Source organism: Lynx canadensis, chromosome A1 (assembly GCF_007474595.2).
Source record: "Lynx canadensis isolate LIC74 chromosome A1, mLynCan4.pri.v2, whole genome shotgun sequence".
NCBI classification, from domain to species: domain Eukaryota; kingdom Metazoa; phylum Chordata; class Mammalia; order Carnivora; family Felidae; genus Lynx; species Lynx canadensis.
In genome coordinates, this window is record NC_044303.2 from 235383090 (window position 1) to 235399366 (window position 16277).

At 47.8% G+C, this 16277-nt stretch overlaps 1 pseudogene; it reads left to right on the forward strand.

The window, feature by feature from the left end:
- Positions 1-274: 274 nt before the first annotated feature.
- LOC115524733 overlaps positions 275-16277 on the forward strand; it is a 28882-nt pseudogene continuing 12879 nt past the window's right edge.

The following is a 16277-nucleotide window of genomic DNA, read 5'->3' on the forward strand; positions in this document are numbered from 1 at the left end:
ATACTGGGCACAAAGCTCTTTTGTTGCCCCTGCTGACACTTCATGGACCTTGTTTGTTCTGAAGTTGCTCTTCTAGCACATCTAAGCATCCCAGCTGGTGGACATCAACAGATTGGATCTGAAGCACAACGTTGTCCCCGGAAGGGTGTCAGGACTGTGAAGGGTCTGAGTTTTTAATCCTGCTGGCAAGAGCACAAGTTAGCCTGGCACAGTTTCCTGGAGGCTGGAATAAGATGCAACACTCCTGGCCTAGAGACAAAGGAGTTTATTAAACATGGCGGAGAAGTTCCCCTTGACTGCAAGTGCCATGGGCACGAGGCAAGTAAGTCTGGATGGGTGATGGATGCCTGTTCACACAGTAGGTGTTTTATACCCGAAGAACTTGAGCTTAGGGGACCAGAATCTTTTAGTAGTGGCAGTAAGCATGCCCGCTCTTTGGTATGGAGGGAGAGACTACTTCCATAGAGAGTTTCTCAACCTAGGCTTCATGAACATTGTGGGCTGGACAATTCTCTGTTGGTGAGGACTTCCTTGTGCACTAGAAGATGTTTGCTTGGCAGCATTTCTGGCATCTACATGCCAGATGCCATTAGCATCCTTATCCCAGTTGTGACAAGCAAACATACCTCCAGACATTGCCGAGTGTCCGCCGAGGGGCAACGTTGCCCCTGATTGGGAATCGCTGCTCTGTAGCATGTAAAACATGTTCTCACTATTTAAATATCCTTGAGAAGAATGGGCATTCTTAGAACAAAGGGAAGTCGGTGTCTCTGATCACAAAGCAAGTAGGAACCTGAGAGACCCATAAAGAACTGTCTCTCAACAACAGGCAGGTGAATGTCACGTTACCTGGATGGGACTGGATGGCAGTGATCGTCAGCATCTGGTCTGTGGCCCAGGGGTGGACTGTAAGACACAGTTATGAGCTGTATACCCATCCTGAATGCAAGACATTTCTTTGCTCTTACGGATGAACGGAAAGGAATTCGGTAGACTTCTATTTTTACGTGTGATTAAGGCCTACTTATTAGTACCCTACTAAGTTATTAAGGGCCAATAAAATCTGGTGTTTCAATCAGAGAGGCATCGAATGACAACACGCCAAGTGTTGAAACTCGACCATCTGCTGAGTATTACCATCAGAGAGTAAATGTCTAGGATATAAGAATAAGTCTGAATTTTGTTCAAAATACGATCATTGTTATTTTTTGGTGGTCAGGTTTTAAGCTTGATAGATTGCTTTTGTGGTCATCCTGCTGTGTACATTTGTGATGTGAAGTGTTCAATTGCTTTCTGCTGACAATGGTATAGTGCAAGTGTGACCAGTGTGAGGTGTTGCTGACCATAGCCACTGCCATGAAGGTGGTTTGGTGGCCCTGGTGCTGAGGGTGGTGCCGCCTGCCCTGTGTTTTATGATTCGAAATATAAATTTACACTTCAACTGAGTGACAGACTTTTAACAATGAGGAAACCATTGGGGGATTTTAACTCCCAGCTTTATCTGTTATACTTGATTTTGAAAGTTGATCTTCGGATACTGACAATACATATAAATAATGTGATTTGTCAACATTGCTGGCATTTTTGTGCTGACTGGATGTGATGGTAACCTGTGACTCATGTGACTGTCAAGCTGTCACGAGTGTAGGGATCTAACAATGATACTGTAATAGGCATTTGGCTAATTTCCTTCTAGAGGCCAAACATGAGCTAAATAGTAGATTCTGGCCAAATGCTGAGGCTTCTACCTAGTCTACTGAGGACTAAGATAGCTTCTCCTGAGAAACCTGGCTGGTCCACCAACTGGGCACCACGACCAATCTCCCTCTGCAGGTGAGGTGGTCAAGACGGATGGTGCGTTGAGTTGCTTGATGTCTCTCGAGTTGCTCGATGTTTTTACTGGCTGCTCTTCTTGACTTTGATGATAAAATACTATTTATTCAGATTTGTCTTTATTAATATAGGTTTTATTCCATACCTTTTTTTTTTTTTTTTTGTTAACCTGTCAGCATGTGGTGTTGTCATTTAATTTAGTTATATATTTTCTTTTCTTAAAACCCAATATGGAAACTTAAGGACACACACACTACAGTTTAAATAATATTCCCTACTCTTCCCTTGATCATGGGGTGCCAAGACATTTGGTCAGACATTTTTCTGAATATGCCTGTGAGGGTGTTTTTGGATACGATGAACATTTGAATAGGTAGACTAAGTAAAACAGGTTGCCATCTCTAATGTGGGTGGCCCTTATCCAATCAACTGAGGGTCTGAATGGCACAAAACGACTGCATAAGAAGGAATTTCTTTCACCTTTCTGACTGAGCTGGACATTGGTTTTCTCCTGCTCGGGTATTGAAATTTACACCATTGGCTCTCCTTGTTCTCAGGCCTTCACACTTGAACTAGAACTACAACACTGGGTCTCCTGTGGCTCCAGCTCGTTGACTACAGATGATGGGACTTCTCAGCTTCCATAATTGTATGAGCCATTTCTTTATCATAAATCAGTCTTTCTCTCTCTTGCTCATTTCCTCTATCTCTGTCTCATATTACTCTATTACGAGCAAATATCTGTATCAATATCATCTATGTCTATATCTCCTTTTGTTGGCTCAGTTCCTCTGGAGAACCCTGACTAATAAGAGGGACCATCTAGGGAAATAGAAGTGAGAGAGTGAGAATGTACTTCAGGGAAAGGAGAAACATCAACAAAGGTTTTCTTACTGTATGGATTACCACTGAGAAAGGCTGAATGTCAACCCACTGGAGGCTTGAGGAACCATGATTCACATTTCTTTCAGTGGAGGACAAGTGGCATGAGGACATTTTCCCATGGATTTGCATCTCCCAAGGATTGCCCTGGGACACGGATTTTCCCACTTCCAAACTATGTCCGTCTGCAGGTAACTTACCCAGCACCTCTTGCAGCTTTGGGATGCAGAGAAACCAGATGCTGAGATACTAGTGCTCTTAGCCTGGGAGCACTAGTAACGAGATGTAGAGCTGTCCAGAACCGTGGTGCTGAAGTTTCCTGGGCCAGAGGATCAATACCACACAGGTATAATAAAACTACCTGGTTACTTTTAAGATTATAAGGCATAGTTTTATAATATAATGGAAAGCTCCGTGAGGACATAGGGTTTTAAAAAAAGTTTTGTTTATGTATGTATCTCCTGTGCCTGATACATAAAGAAAACAATACATTTTTATTGAATGAGTAAACATAAAATCAGATGTGTGAGCTCACATTATCCTCTTATAAAGCAAATAATAAGGCTTTTCTGTGTGTTGCCAAGAAGTCTGCTTCAGCAGTTTGTTTGTCTCTAGTTCTTTGTCACTTGATTTTTTTTCTTCCTGAAGAGGAAAAGGGGTGGGAAAGATGGGCCACAGGTTCTTGTGCTCACCCAGAGCAACTACTCTAAATCATTCCTACCAGCAGGACTACTGCTGAACTCCAACCAGACAGTCTTCGCCTGTAGGTGGTGAGCTTGGAACCGGAGGCAATGAGATACAAGGACACAAGGGGGGGGGGGGGTCATTGGAAAGTCCTAACCAAGGGCAATGGGGAACCACTTTATATATTAGGGTGACAAATGTTTGGATGCTCACCTTGCTATTTAATTTTTACAACCCAAATTTGTGATAATCAGCATCTGTAAGGTTTAATCAGAATATGAATTGGAGTGGCTTTGCCTTGTTTTCTATCTTCATTACTCTTTCTCCCTTGGGTCATCGATGGAAATCTTTCAGTGCACAGGCCAGTGGGATATGAATGCATCCTTTCCCAAGAAACGACTCTGTGTAAGCTTAAAAGAGCTTATTAAATTAGTATGTGGGATATGATTTCATCCACATAATAAAAGCTGCAGCTGCTTTTAAAGAAATGAAATTGTATTGCACATGGCGTTCAATCTTCAGCCCTACCCACACAGGTGCTCTGTTGGAGAGATGCATGGCTCCCAGAGGGCCTTCTTCGGGGAGGGACATCAGCAAGGAGACAAATGAGCCTTCCTGCTTTTCATACTATACATGTTTGCTCTTCATTCGTGGAGGTTGGAAGTCATGGATTTCATTACTGCAGTGCATTGAGGGCCAGGGAAAAAAAAATCCAATTTGCTACTGCCTCAATGACTTTGTGTTTTAATCAAATGGATAAGAAAGAGTCATTAACTGATGCTCAGACTGATTAAAATTCCAGTGAGAAGGAAAAGAAATGAGATTGTGACACAGCCTTAGAAGGTCACTTGCTCCCTGGTAGTTCTGCGCCTATAAAGTCTCCCTTGTTCGTTGTTACCATTACTGAGCACCCTTAGCAGCCGTGGACAGTCGGGGTGGCATCCTGACCTTCGTCCCTTGGACAGTGGGGGTGGCAGTCCTGACCTCTGTCCCTGTGTCCAGGGTCTCTGGCTGTGAAGGAAGGTGCCTATCCTTTCTGGGATGATCCAGTGAGTAGACTATATAAATCCCCTTCAATATGGTGATAAAAAAAGTTTCCTTTTCCCTGCACTCATGAATCTTGATTTTAAATCACAGGAACTTTTAAAGATGTGGCCACGGTACTGATTACCTGTATCCTGCAGGGTCAGTGGAGGTGCGGAAGGCAGCAGCAAATGCATCTGAAAGCACTCTGAAAGCTCTCAAGTGCTACTCAAATTTAGATGCCTGTGATTATTGTTATTATTATTATTTTTATCTCTCTCATTACTATTGTTACTGCCACTGCTACTATGAAGTTTAAGATTGCACAAATTTTCCACATGGCTTGTTTGCTTGACAGGCAGAGATCAGAGGGGCAGTTGGTGAACGGGAAGCTTTCCTATGGCAGAATTTCTCGCAGCTGTCTCTGGGTGTAGCCTCGGGGCCCAGGAGAATTCATCCATAGAAGGGAATGGATTCCTGAGCAATTTCACTGATGCCTCCATGAGGAGGTGAAACAGACACTTGTGCCTCAGAGCAAGCTGGTAGCCTGCTTTCTTTGTTCATTCCCTCATGCCCTCCTTCCTTATCCCATTAATAGTGAGGGGCTCCTATGTGTCAGGCACTGTTCTTCCTGAGAGTCACATTTCTCATGATCCAAGAGGGGACAAGGAGGAACACTCATTTTTCAGTGTGTAGCGAGAGCCTCCAAGGGCTGGTAAGATTGGCCACACTCACAGGGCAGTGCACTGAGGCACCTGAGCAGGCTGGGAAGTGGGCCAGACCCGTGGAGACGTGGAGGGTGGGGGGGGGGGCAGACAATCTTTAGGGAGTAAGCAGGAAATGCATGACTAGAATCAATATCAGAAACAGTTTGCATAGAGCATGGACAGATTTTAAAAAGTAAAATAGAAACAGAGGTTATATATAATGGTCAAGCAAAATGCACATTAGACTCAGTGGCCACGGTCAGTGGGAAAACCAAAATAGAGACCTATAGGGTGTAGTGTCCACAGACTTGCTGCCACTGAACAGTGAGCTGGGCTTAACTATGGAGAGCCCTCAAAAAACGAAAAATAGAAATACTAAGGGACCCAGCAATCCCACTTTTGGAACTACATTCAAAGGAAACAAAACCATTATCTCGAAGAGGTCTCTGCACCGCCGTAGCAGCATTATTCACAATAACTAAGACATGGAAACAGCCTAAGTGCCCGCCGATGGTTGAATCGATAAAGGAAATGTGCCATGCGCGTGCTCACACACACACACAATGGAATACTATTCAGCCATTAAAAAAATTGAGATCCAGAGCACCTGGGTGGCTCAGTCGGTTAAGTGTCCAACTTCGGCTCAGGCCATGATCTCACGATTCGTGAGTTTGAACCCCATGTCGGGCTCTGTGCTGACAGCTCAGAGCCTGGAGCCTGCTTCAGATTCTGTGTCTCCCTTTCTCTCTGCCCCTCCCCCACTCATGCTCTGTCTCTCAAAAATGAATAAACGTTAAACAACAACAAAAAAAAAATTAAAAAAAAAATCAAGATCCTGCCATTTGTGACAACGTGGATGGACCTTGAGGGTATTATGCTAAGTGAGATAAGTCAGACAGGGAAAGACAAATACTGTATGATCTCACTTATAGGTGGATTTAAAAAAAAAAAAAAAAGCGAAGTTCACAGCAAAAGAGATGAGTTTCGTGGTTACCAAAGGCGAGAGATGGGGAGGATTGGAGGCAGATGGCCAAAAGTGGTACCTTCCAGTTATAAGATAAGTTCTGGGGAGGCAGTGTACGTCTTGATGACACATAGAGCTAACACTGCTGGATGGTGTATTTGAAAGCTGCTACGAGAGGAGATGGTGAGTTCTCAAGGGAAAAAAAAACACATTTTTCCATTTTCTTTAACTTTTTTTTTTGTATCTATGTGAGATAATGGGTGTTAGCTAAACACTGTGGTGATCATTTCATAATATATGCAACTCACTATACTATCCATCTTAAACTTATACAGCACTGTATGTTGATTATATCTTAATAAAACTAAAAAAAAAAAAAAAAGCCCTGGGCTCAGAGCTCTGCAGGGGCCAGTGTGGAAAGGGACGAGCAGGTGGATATCTGGTCTCCATTTCCCGGGTCAGAGAAACAGCCTGTCCAACTCAGTAGTGTGGTTTAGACAAAAGCAACAGGGGCTTGTTCCCTTACCCGTTCGGATACCATCTTGGAAGTCTGTGAAATGACACTTCCACCGTCCCTCCTGCTTCTGAGTCTGGAATCGTTCTTGGCTTGCAGTCTTCAGCTGAAACCCAAGTCAGGGATTGTAATGTCCTGCAGCAGGTAGAGGGACACTTCCTTTTGGAGGCTCCGAATCGCTTGTCTTCCTCAGGGAGGTTCTCATATTTCAGGATTTGATTTAAATAACCAAGGCTCATATTGTAACTTTGCTAATTAAAGCAAAATCGATCCCTAACTAGAATCTTATTTTTACTTAATTTTTAAATGTTTATCTTTTTGAGAGAGAGGGAGAGACAGCACGTGATCAGGGGAGGGGCAGAGAGAGAGGGAGACACAGAATCTGAAGCGGGCCCCAGGCTCCGAGCTGTCAGCACAGAACCCGACGCGGAGCTCGAACTCACAAACCACAAGATCATGACCTGAACCGAAGTCAGATGCTTAACCGACTGAGCCACTCAGGCACCCCTAGAATCTTATTTTTATTTTATTTATTTATTTATTTATTTATTTATTTATTTATTTATTTATTTATTTTGAGACAGGGAGAGACAGAACATGAACAGGGGAGGGTCAGAGAGAGGGAGACACAGAATCTGAAACAGGCTCCAGGCTCCGAGCTGTCAGCACAGAGCCCGACGTGGGGCTCGAACTCACGGACCACGAGATCATGACCTGAGCCGAAGTCGGCTGCCCAACCGACTGAGCCACCCAGGCGCCCCTAGAATCTTATTTTTAAAAAACAACATAAGAACACTAAAACGTTGTGATGGTAACAACCGTCAGGTGGGGAATGGGGCAGGGCCAGAATTCACTGAGCATGCTGAGTTAGCCCTTCCTGCCTCTGTCTCCTGTCTACCAGCCGCCTGCCAGGGGTGCCCTGGGACCAGTCCTTCTGGACCCAAAGTGGGGAGTTCGATTCTCATGAGGAGGAGGCAAAGAGCACATGGGAGAGAGAGTGCTGTTCCAGCCAGAGGGGTGTTCTGCTGTATTCTTGTCCCAGTGACAGAGTATCTGTGGCCACCATGTTGCACAAGTGTTGTGTGGAGGGGAACAGCAGCTTCAGGCAGAGACACACTGTGTCAGAAGGGTGCCAAACCTCGGGACTGAGGGGCCCCCAGCTGGCTCAGTCCATTGAGCCTCTGGCTCTTGATTTCGGCCCAGGTTGTGATCTCGTGGTTCATGAGTTCGAGTCCCACATCAGCCTTTGCACTGACGGCATGGAGCCTGCTTGGGATGCTCTCTCCCTCTCTCTCTGTGTCCTTCCCCCACCACTTGTGCTTGCTCTCTCTCTCAAAATAAATAAATAAACATTTAAAAGATGTGGTTGTTCTTCTGTTAATTTGTTCTAACAGTAATAATGGAACATAGCAAGCTCTCACCTCATACCTACTCTGCTAGGCGTTGTTTTATATCCTCATGTGATCGTTGATACAGCTTGCAAAACACTGAGACTGCCACCTGTTTGCTTAATTCTCCATTCTCTGGGTGACGCATGGTGTGTTTTATTAAATGAAAATATTGTAGCTTTATTTTTATCCATTTTTCTCACGATTCAGGCTTCCATACCAACCTTAACACTAAAGCATCTAATTCACCCAGGTAGAGAAAATTCGGGGCCCGTAGCTTCTGAGGAACCAATGACCCATATGTGTGATCCTTTCAGATCTGTCTCTTCTCTCGTTACCTGCAAGGCTGTGGATTTGGCCGTGAAGTAGAAGCCCGTTCCTGCAAGGATGAGTTGGAGTTTTGTTCTGTCTTTGAGACACCTCCAGTTTCTTTGAAAACTCCTCCAGAGCATCTTCAGAGCCTTGGGTTTTCTAGTGAAGTTATGGTGGGGGACATCTCAGGGGGTGGGTCAGATGGAGCTGAGTAGGGAGAAGTGTCCTCGGCCTATTCACCATCCGGAGGATGGCGGGCCCGTTCATTATGTACCTTCTCTTCTTCTGAAGTCTGAGATCAGAACTGTGGTAGCCATGTCAAGAGGAAACCACCCTGCTCTTGTCCCTGCAGCCACGTGGGGATGTAGCTGACTGTTCTCCCTCCTGGTCTGTCATGGTACGCAGTGTTCCAAGGAACCTTCTAGGATCTCGCAGGTGGCTTTGGTCAGCCGTGCAGAGAGTGGCTCCGTCTTTCAGGGGTAGACTCATAGGAGCCAAGCTAGCAAGACTGATGCGTAGAACTGGCAGCCTGATTTGTTTAATTGACAGTGAAAATTCTGGCACAGCAGGTGCACAGCGTGGGTGGTTTGAAGTGGATGTTTGCACACTATATATCCACAGGCGGTGGAATCCAAAGCTGGTTGGCTGAGTGGTTCAAAGGTGCCAGGCTTAGCATCCATTTTGCAGTGGGTACCCTCTCACCACTGGGAGGGAGGCCAAACAACCTTCTAGTGGCCAGCTTCTCTCTGGGTCTCTTCCCTACCTGCCTTCTGGTTGGCGTCCCGTGTTTCTTCTCACATCTGCTCCCTTCTGCTGAGTTGGCTCCAGGAGGCCCGTGGCCCGAGAGCTTCTGCTCTTCAAGGTGATTCCCATCTCTCTGCTCTATTCGTTGCAGACATTACAGACTTCAGGGTAAGACCTCGTGGGCCTTCCAGTATCTCAGTTATTGGGGGGACGTGTGAACCAGTCCCGGGGGCGAGGAGGTAAGGAAATGTGAACAGCAAAATGGTCGCTCCATTGGAATGCCATGGTGCGTATGTTGGTTCTTCACTGACAAATTTCCTTTCCCTGGTGATTTCCAGGCCTCCCTTGTGGTGCTATCTGAAAATAATCACGCTCATCGCCAGCACACATGGATGCCCTCATGTGTCAGAGGGCTGGAGGGCACAGGGGCTGCCGAGGAAAAGAACGCCAGTGTTCACAGTGAAGAGGTTGAGGCCTCGCAGGAGGCAGCTCCAGGTTCTTGTCCCCGCCCCGTCCTGGCTGAGGCTGGTGATGAATGAGGGAGGGTCCCGGGGGTGGCAAGCAGGTGAACCAGTGTGACAGGATTAGCCTGGAGAAAGCTGACTATGTGTTGGAACTTCTCAGATGTGCTCAGGTGTTTGCTTGCCGTGATTAAAAACCCATTTTAATTGTTTTCTTTGATATGCTATCATTCAGTCGCTGAGGTCATCTGACTTTAAGGGGATATATTTCTACCCTCATTGGATGCCTTCATAGAACTCATTTCATTTTCAGTTTAAAAGAGTGGTTCACACATGTTTTCCCCCCCTTCTGAATTGTCTGTTGTGCAAAGGAAATTGGTTTACCCTGCTGTAAGGGAGGTGTGACTTTCAGTACCACCAGGGATATTTCTAGAGGGTGGCCCCAACTGACACCCTTGGCCCTCATTACTGTTAATTACAACATATCTGATGGGTTGTTTCACATCTGTAGCACCTGTCATCCATAGCAGAGGTGATACGGTGTGTGTTTCACTTCTCCAGGGATGTGGGCACCTCTGTGCTGCTTTTTATTTCTTTTTATTATTTTTTTAAGTTTATTTTTTTTATTTTGAGAGAGAGAAAGAGGTCACACGCTGGGGAGGGTTAGATAGAAGGAGAGACAGAATCCCAAGCCATATATCCATATCTGTATCTACTTGTCTATTTGTCTATCTTATTTATGTATCTGTCTATCTACCTATCTATTGTATGTATGTAGTATAGTATATGAATAGAGTAAATTCTCAGTTTTTGAGCTCAAATCTTTGGACGTTACTTTACCTAGAGTGGTTATATGCTATGGGCTGAATTGTGTCCTCCCCAAATTCATATGTTGGAACATCAACCACCATTGTCACTGTATTTGGAGATAGAGCTTTTAGGAGGTAATTAAGTTTCAATAGGTCATCAAGGTGGGTGTCCTAATCCAATAAAATTGATGGCCTTATAAGAAGAGGAGGAGAAAGAGATCTCTTTTTCTCTCCCCACACCCATGCTCCAAGGAAGGACCATGGGAGGACACACGAGGAGGTGGCCATCTATGAGCCAAGAAGAGAGCCCTGGTCACACCAGCAAGCTGATGTCAGACTCCCCACCTTCAGAACTGTGAGCAGTAAATTTCTGTTGTTGCAGTCTGTGGTGTTTGTTACGGCTGCCTGAGCTGACTGATACACCACGGCTGGTAAATCATTCAACGTTCATTCAACAAGTGAGGACGCCATGCATGTGGGTGGAGGCCATTTATTCCCACCATTAGATTTTGGGAGTAACAGTAGTGTTGAAACACAGTTTCTGAATTTCCTATTTATGTTTCTCTCCTGCCGATGCGTCTGGCCTTTGGCCATCACAGGCTCACAAATTGCTCAGAATCACAAGGTCTGCGATGAAGCTGTGGCAATAATTCAAAGGATTTGTTTTCCTACTCGGGCTCTATCCATCTGATTACATTGTAACCAATATTTGCTGCTGTCCCTGTGGACAGAATTTGTTCATAAACTACAAAGAAATTGCACAGCCATGGAAGAAATCAACTTGTTAAATAGGCTGTGGTTTTTCTCCCTAAGCAACAGAGAACCTGTAAAACACTGTTGTGCTAAAAACAAACAAACAAACAAACAAGAAAAAAGGAAAAAAAGAAAAGTAAAAGAAGCGGGGGAAGAGACCCCCAGACACTGAAGAAACATTCTTGGAAACTGAGTTCTCAGACCATTCACGCGTCTCCCCTGCTTGTTCTAATAGGGGCTATGGTGGTGTAACTCTCTTTCTCCCACTTGGGACATTTTTCAAGGACGTGTTGGTGAGGAAAAACATCTCCATCAGCAAAGGCACGTGTGTGTCTGCTGGAATTGATCCGTTCCAAAGGCAGCTAACTTGGTCGGCAGATCCCAGGAACCGGGGTGGGTGTCAGGCTCCAGTCTGCTCACCCGCGTGTGTGAGCTGCTCTCTACCTTGAAGAGACAGACGTGGGTGCTTGCTTAGGTCATCTCTCTGTGTCATGAAGTGACAGGGGGGCACACATTTCCCCACAATGCTTTAGAAGAAATGAGTGGCCATGTGACCGGGATCCTCTAGCCAGGACTGGGCCTCCCATGGGGTCCCCACCAGGAGGGCACCAGGTGTCCAGGCCAGCACAAACCGTCCCTGTCACCCGAGTGCACTTCCGTCTCCTGCACGAATGGAGTGACAACAGTACAGTAAGCTTCCCGACCTCTCTGCCATCAGTGCCCTGTGGCTCCTTGTAAACCTGTCCCTCCTACCGCCCTCACCCATCCCGGTAAATGCCACCCTGGACCGGTGCCACTGTCTGCCACTTGGGTTCTGGGTACCTAAAGGATAATACATACCGGCTTTAGAATATTTTCTTTTTGTCTACTGGGACTCCATAGGAGCTTGGAAAGTCGTCGTCTCTGGTTTGGCTCAAAAAACAACATTCTGAAATTGTGAATAAAGACAGAGAACGCTCCCTTCCACCCCTGCGACAAGCCACCATCTCTTCCCCACTTCTGTTCCTTCCCAATGCCTCTTCCCCACTTCTGTTCCTTCCCAGTGCCACAGCTGCTGTCTACACGTGATGCCACTGGGCCCAGGAAACACAAGGAGAGGGGGAAGACTCAGCTTGCTCCCGGGACCTTCCCTCCTGATGGTAGGCCTTGGCCTTTGTCATTCTCTGCCCATGCGCATGGCGTGTTCGTGGCATGACCCAGCATTTCAGCACAGACGCAATTGCTCAACACCCATTTCACGACTGGCGTCCACTGGCTGCACAAATATCATTTTAGATGCTAAATAATGTTTAGGGGCAAAGGGAAGTGAGGATATTCTTGGACAAAAGGGAATGCTCGTTATCTGCTGAATAGAATAGAGAAGCCTGGAAAGAAACAGCTTTAATCCAATCACACACACACACACACACATACAAACACACACGCATGCACGCACGCACGCGGAGTCTCACTAGAGTCTGGGCCGGCCATGCAATTTCACCTGAAACACGGTTACCAAGACCTGCCTCCTCCTTCCTGCATCTGAGCGACTGGGTGCTGCTGGCCGTGATGAGGCAGGGAGGGTGACGTGTGAAGGTGCCATACAAAGTTCCCCTCACACATCCCTCTTGCTCAGAACCCCTCCTTGGCCTGCGTGCGGAGAGATCCAGAGGTGAGAGGTTCACTTTTCCGTGCTCCATTGGGCCTTGTCTCTCTTGTGTCAGCTCTCTCCCAGAGCTCCCGAAAGTACTTTGACAGGCACTGCCCTCTCGTTAGGAGGAGTTATGAAATCCAGCGTGAAATCCTGAGCTTGGCCAGGAATCAAGAGACACAGGTCCTCGGCAGACATCCGCCCCCCACCCCTGCTCGGGACGTTGGAATTAAGAACTGCTCACAATCCCTCACACCAGTGAAATACAACTCTGAGAGCTTTCTGGTAAAATGCAACATAATTCAGATGACTTTTGAATGTACGCAAGGCTTTCTTTTTCTCTGAAGTTCTTTCTTTCAGGCAGAAAATTATTTTGTTAGCGTCTTGGGAGAAAGCAGGTGGAAGCGGCTAGATTAGAGCCCCTCTGTGCAAGCAAAATAATGTGCAGCAACACTGAAATTGCTTTATTCTTTCTCTGAAAACGGGAGGAATAAATCAGGGGGTCGTAAGTTTGGAACAGTAATAGTACAGCCACGACCTCGCCACAGCCGACACCGTCATTTTCGGGGCTCCCAGAGACGTGGCTGACGATGGGGGAGGCGAGGTTGCAGGTGGCAGGCTCTCCGGTCAGGGGCACGGGGCTGTCTGCTCAGGGGACAGGAAGTTTTCTTCAAGCTCCCAGGGAAGATCCACATGTAAGTGTCAAAAGTGCGAGCCTGGCGTTTCCTCGAGTTCCACCCTGAGTTTCTGTATTTGGGTCACGGTCAGAAGGGAGTAGAATCCAAGAGAGACAGGCTTGAGTTCGACAGACTTGCCGAGTGACTCTCCACAGAGTGGTCACCTTTTAATTGAAGACAGTGGCTGCCCAGTGGCAGAGGCTGGGTGAGCCCCTAAGGTGACTGCTGAGAGCCCCAGCATGCGGTGGTGACGTTAAGCCACCTCCGTGCCATGTGACCAAGCGTCACCCTCCCTGGGCGTTCAGGTCCTATTAGTTCTGATCAGCCAGAGTGCTCTGGGTGGCTCATCACTTCACATTGAACTGTCCCCTGTGTCTTCATAAGGTTTTCGTTTTCTTTTTAACTGCACAGCGGGTCCGTTTGTTTCTGTTTTGTTTTGCTTTGTGTTTGAAACAGCACGCAAAGCAGTGGGCAGTGGGAGGGAGAGGCAGGTAATGAGCTGTCTGTCAGGGAAGCACCCTGGTTGGGAATCCGGGTTTAAAGCACGGGGTGCGAGGATCTGGGTCCCCCTTCTTGCTGCTGCTGGAGTGGATGGCAAATCCTGGGACGTGGAACAATCGAGGGCAAGTGTGGGATGAGGAGTTGTCAGCTGTGTCTTCTGAAGCCGGGGTCTATTTCTGGGTGGAGGGAGGCATGACAGCCAGCCTTCCCAGGGCCCTCTCTTCAGGGTCTCCACCTTGCCCATCCTGGGGGCGGAGCAAAGAGGGAGAGGACGGGGACGACGCCAGCTGCCCTAGATGCAGTCTGGCTCAGGCTCAGAGCTCTGGGTGTCCCCGCAGCCCTGCCCGGTGGAATAAAACCCACACCCACTGGCCCGTGCTCCTCATTCTCTCTCAACACGAACATTCACGCCCAGCCCCCGGCAGGTGACAGGAGCAGGACACTACTTGGAAATCATACCTGACACGTGTTTGTCCTTGTGATTCCCTTTCACTCTAATTCTTCTGCCGTTGACCTGGACAGTGAGTGAGGCCAAGGCTCGTGGCCTCAGGAAGGGAGGACACGCAGATTTACAATCATGGCTTTGCGTTCAAGAGTTGTCTTCGGGGAGCTCTAGCTGTAGAGTGCAAGAGGTTTTGAGGACAAGGATGGATTTTACGTGATTATTTATTTATTGGGTTTTGGGTTTTGAATGCCAAAGCTTGGCCTTCAGTATTAGGAGTGACGTCCAGAAGCCTCAGAGTATCAAGGCTCTGCCGTCCGCCACACAGACAGTGGGAGTGGGGGTGCTTGCGCAATTCCCCTGCATGGAGGGGGCACAGACCCTCAGGCCACAGGTGCTGTGGGCACCTGACCCTCCCTCCTGAAGGGGAGGTTCCTGTTGGAGAGGGGCATCCGTGGGGCACAACCACCACTGTACGAGGCAGATCTAAGCAGAGATGAATGACGTCACAAGCCCTATCCCCGACCCAACTCTTAAGCCCTCACACTGGGCACAGAGCAGGGTCTGAAGGTTCCCCACAAACATCCGTTGCCCCAGGAGAGACAGGTGCTGATGGAGAATGGCCAGTATCAGGCATGTGGGCTCAGGACCAGAGGCCATGGGAGCACCCACTATGGGAGCACCCGCTAATGTAGGAGTACTGGAGAGGGAGCAGAGCAGAGGCCATGGGGGCACCACTGTGTGCTCCCACCATGGTGTAGAAGGCACTCTGCCGTGGATGCCAGCCAGGACACGAAATAGCCACAGATCAAGTTGTCCCTCTTCTTGGCATCACGACGTCATTACAGAAGTTCACAGGAGCCCAGGTGTCACGCACATAGGGAGGAAGGAGGTGTGGGTGGGGCCGGCTCCACAGGTGCTCAGGACAAAGTGTCAAGGCCGCGGGGTCCATGATGGAGCTAGAACCACCCAGTTTTGAGCTTCCAAGTTTGTGACCACAAATTTCGACCTTGCCACATTACTAGTTGGCACACAACTACCTTACCTGCCATTGGACGAGACTTTCAGTCAATCCTACAGTCTTCTGGGTCTGGCAGGAAATTCTCAGTTAGCTTGATATATGGTATATTTTACATCAAGAACACCCACTGTGGACATCAGTGGTGCTCGGCTTATGGAAAAGCAAACGTAGGCCGAGGGAAGTATCTGAAGCTGGTTCTCGGTGGCTGTACAGCACGAACCGAACTGTAAGAAACACACTGTGTGCAGTGTTAGAGCCAGAGGTCTCGGGTACCATAGGGATGAGGGGCTTTGGCTGTGGAGAGTGGGGGACGTCCACGAGTCTTCTGGAAGCAGGGCTGTAGGGCTTGACAGACACTCGCTTTGCCTTCTGGGTCCCACCAAGCACAGGCGCCATACTTCTTGATTGGAGACAGTGGCCTTGCCTCCCGTCAGCCTCCCCCTCCCAGGGCTGTTCCAGTTGCTTCTTCCGACCACATGGGTCCTGTTCACGTGCCCGGGAAGGTCAGCCAAGCCTCCCCATGGCTGCCAGCTGGGCTGCTGGCCCTCTGTGACCTCGGGGGTAGCCTGGGCTCCCCTGCTCTTCATACTTGACTCAGTTCTTCCTTCTTCCCCTTTTCTGGCTGGCCCGTCCGCTGTCAGAGTGTGGGCTTCCCATCCTCTCTGTTCCTTTGCAGCCTGAACGCTGGTTCTGAGAATAGTCCTGGCTCAGGGCCTGGAAAAAATCACCGAGTCAGAACCTCAACAGAACTCACATGGCTGCTTAGCGAGCATAAAATTGGAGCCGAGAGAGCCGGATATTTTACGGGATGTCTCCGATGTGCTGTGGTAGCAAGATACAGTGCCCTTTCCAACTCTGGGGCTATTTGCAGAAGACGAACTGAGAGGGGGCATCTAAAATTGGGGCATCCGCCCTCCCTGATGGGGCCAGGA